Source organism: Macadamia integrifolia, unplaced genomic scaffold (genome assembly GCF_013358625.1).
Source record: "Macadamia integrifolia cultivar HAES 741 unplaced genomic scaffold, SCU_Mint_v3 scaffold2859, whole genome shotgun sequence".
Taxonomy (NCBI): domain Eukaryota; kingdom Viridiplantae; phylum Streptophyta; class Magnoliopsida; order Proteales; family Proteaceae; genus Macadamia; species Macadamia integrifolia.
In genome coordinates this window covers 17,822-21,538 of record NW_024869012.1, presented here as the reverse complement: position 1 = coordinate 21,538, position 3,717 = coordinate 17,822, and the positions used below count along the sequence as shown (strand labels likewise).

The 3,717-nt window shown below is 38.7% G+C and overlaps 1 non-coding gene across 1 annotated transcript; it reads right to left on the bottom strand.

Annotated features, from left to right (window-relative positions):
* Positions 1-1,719: 1,719 nt before the first annotated feature.
* LOC122067347 lies at positions 1,720-1,826 on the bottom strand. The gene has a single exon (XR_006136663.1). It is a non-coding gene; the product is annotated as a small nucleolar RNA R71 (small nucleolar RNA).
* Positions 1,827-3,717: the final 1,891 nt, after the last annotated feature.

The window sequence follows — 3,717 nt, the reverse complement described above, 5'->3', positions numbered from 1 at the left end:
TTAGTTCTTCTTTATCTTTTCTTTAATCACTTTTGTAATAGTTTTTTTTTTATCTCAATTAATGCAAGCACTCTTTTATTTTTATTCAGCCCTTTTTGTTTATAATTTATGCAATTGAGTTGTAATTTTTTAAGTTATGGTTCTAGGCTTAGATCTAGGTGACAAGATCACGAGCCGTGGAGCAATTGTTTTTCAAGTTTAAGCATTGATTCAAGTAAATAGGCTCCTTCAGTAGTCTTCTCTCCCCCCTCTCATTCCCTCTTCTGACTACCTTTTCTTTCTTAATTTAGGATTTTTATTTTTAGTCGTTACATTATTGCTATCCATTTCCCCTAAGGTTCATGACTAGTGTATGTGTTGGCTTTGCCCCTCCTAGCCATAGAACCATCAATTTATTGTTTTTATTTTAATTGTCTCCCTTTCCCTAAAGCCAAGTAGAGTAACCCTTGTAAGAGTATCTCTCTGGTCAAGTAGGGAAGCTCATATTATGATGCATCTCTCGGGCTAAGTAGAGAAACCTACTTGTGAGTCTCTCTCTAGTTTTATCCCCTTTTTTTACTTTATTTTTATTTCAGTATTTTTTTTCCTTTATTTATTTATTTATTTTTAATTTTATGGGTTGTTTATTTTTAGTTATTTATTTATTTAATTTTACTTGCGTGGCTTGCGTCTTTAAATTCTTAGATGACGAATGGTTAGGACATTATTTTAGATACATATGTTTCGGACGGTAATTAGAATTAGATCACGATCATTAATTGGTTCACTTTCGCATTATTAAAAGAAATAAAAAAGTAAAGTGGCTGCTTTCCCTGTGTTCAACCCGTAGCTACACTGATCTATACGCTTGCGGTTACATTTTAAATCTCAAACAAGTTTTTGGCACCGTTGCTGGGAAGACAGTTCCATGTTATTTTTCACTTTCTTTTTGTAAATCGGAGTGCTTTGTTTGCTTTGTTTTATATTTTTCCTTTTCTTTTATTGAATTCCTGAGAAGAACAACTTGCAATAATAGTTGTATCAGTGGAGGTCGCCATGCCTCACAGTATGATAAAGATAGGTTTCGCCCTGTAGCAGTACCTCAGGAATTGACCTGAGCAACCCCGGATCCCTGCCGGTAAGCTCCCAAAAAGCCAAAAAAAAAATCAAAACAAATCATTAAAAAAAAGAAAAAGTTTTGCTATCCATTCTTTTGTGCTTGTCTTACTTTAGTTGCGGGTAGTTTTCTGTTGCATGAGTGTTAGGTGGGTACGTAATACTAAGAATCGTTTAGAAAGAAGAGATCCAACAAGTAGTGACCCAATACGTTTGCTCTCTTTAAAACCCTTCAATATGGGAGACCAACAGCAAAACCCTTCACCTAAATCTCTGAAAGATAGGTTCTACCCTGCTAGAACAGCCCAACCTTCCTGCATAGTTCTACCACAAGCCCAGGGCAATAATTTTGAACTCAAATCTCAATACATCACTATGTTGCCCCACTTCCATGGGTTGACCTCTGAGGATGCATACCTATTTCTAAGGGAATTTGAAGAGGTATGTGTTCTAATTAAGATCCAACAGCTTTCTGATGATGCTGTTAAGCTTAGGTTTATCACCTTTGCATTGAAAGACCAAGCTAAGAAGTGGTTGTATGGGTTACCCACAAATTCCATAACCTCATGGGAACAGTTCACAGTTGTCTTCCTTAAGAAGTTTTTCCCAACTCACAAGACCAATAAGCTTAGAAGTGATATCCTTCAGTTTAGGCAAAAGCCTAGTGAGTCATTTTCCAAACTTATGGAGAGATTCAAGGATCTACTCCAAGAATGCCCTCACCATGGCCTAGACCTATGGCATTTATGTCAAATAATTTATGAGGGTATTGATTACCCAACTAAACAAATGATAGAGTCTATGTGCCCTGAGGGATTCACATCCTTTACAGATGAAGGAAAGGCATGGGAATTCGTACTTGACTTAGCTGACAAAACCCGTGAGTGGGAATCAACCCAAGAGAGTGAAAGAACCATAGGAGGAAAAGGATATTTTGTGGATGGGATAGTAGCCAAGTAAGCCCATTTGGATAGCCTAATCAAGAGGATTGAGGCTATTGTTCCTAGAGAGCCATCATCAGTCAATTTGGTTAAGATTTGTGCTTGGTGCCAGTCCCCTGGACATGTCATAGAAGAATGCCCCAACACCTCTGGGGGCACTTCTAATGATAGTGTTAATGCCTTATACCAGAATAATCCATATAGTAACACCTACAATCCAGGATGGAGAAATCACCAAAATTTCTCTTGGAATCAGGGCAACCAAGCAGGACCTTCCAATTTTTATAATCAAGGGCAACCTGGACCCCAAAGGCCTCCCTTTGCACAACAATCTTTTTCTCCAAAATACTTTTCCTAGGTCAAATGTAGGACCTCAGGCGAGTTTTCCTAGGGCCCCTCTCCTATCATCTTATCAGCAACCCCCTGGGTTTACCAACACTGGAGAGGCAAGTAGAATAAGTGACTTGGAAAAAAATATGGCCCTCCTCATGACAAGCCACCAAAATCTTACGAGAGAACTTACCCAAGTTGTCTCAATTATGCGTGAGAGGGAGAAGGGAACTTTACCCAATCAACCAGAGCCTAACCCTAGGCATCATCAACCTGTTAGTTTACAAGGACCAACTAATGCACCACTGAATATAGTACAAGGTCAGACCCAACAAGGGCCCTCTAACCAATGTAATGTTGTTTATGCCCTTAGGAGTGGTAGAGAGTACCTACAGAGCGTTCCTAAATCTTCCTCATCTATTACTCATGTTAACTCTTCCTTCAGTTGAGGACACAAGTGTGCCTCTTGTTTCAGGTTCGTCTGATGAACCTAAAGATTTTTCTAAAACTAAAGATGATTTGGTTGAGGAAACCAAAAATGATTCTTCTAAACATGGGCAAATCCCTAACAGTCCTTATGTCCATCCTGTCCCATTTCCTAATCGCTTGGTAAACAAAAAGAAGACTGCTTCCATGGATAAAATTTTAGAAGTCTTCAAAAAGGTAGAAGTGAACATCCCTCTTTTGGATGCCATATCCCAGATCCCCGCCTATGCAAAGGTACTGAAAGATTTGTGTACTCACAAACGTATCACTAGTGTGCCCAAAAAGGCATTCTTGGCAGGTAACATTAGTTCCATAATTACTCAGCCTATAGCAGCCAAGTATAAGGATCCAGGGAGCCCTACCATATCTTGTGTCATAGGCAACACCTACATTGAGCATGCCTTACTTGACCTTGGCGCAAGTGTGAATCTTTTACCTTACCATGTGTACAAGCAACTAGGATTGGGAGAATTGAAAGCCACTGGAACTACTCTTCAGTTGGTAGATAGGTCTGTTAAGATTCCTAAAGGGATGGTTGAGGATGTCTTACTAAAGGTGGGGGAATTTATTTTCCCTGTTGATTTCATTGTGTTAGATACTAAGACCTTCTCAACCAAGGATGAGATCCCAATAATTCTAGGAAGACCATTCTTGGCTATCAGTAATGCATTAATCAATTGCCGGAATGGTTTCCTCAGATTATCTTTTGGTAACCAAACTGTTGAGTTTAACATGTTTAGGATTGACAAGCAACCATATATGGAAGAAGAGATCAATATGCTTGAGGATTTTCTGAATTTTTCTGATGATTTAGTTACCTACTTTGATATTGATTTTGATTCAGAATTCCAAGAGTGTATGGATG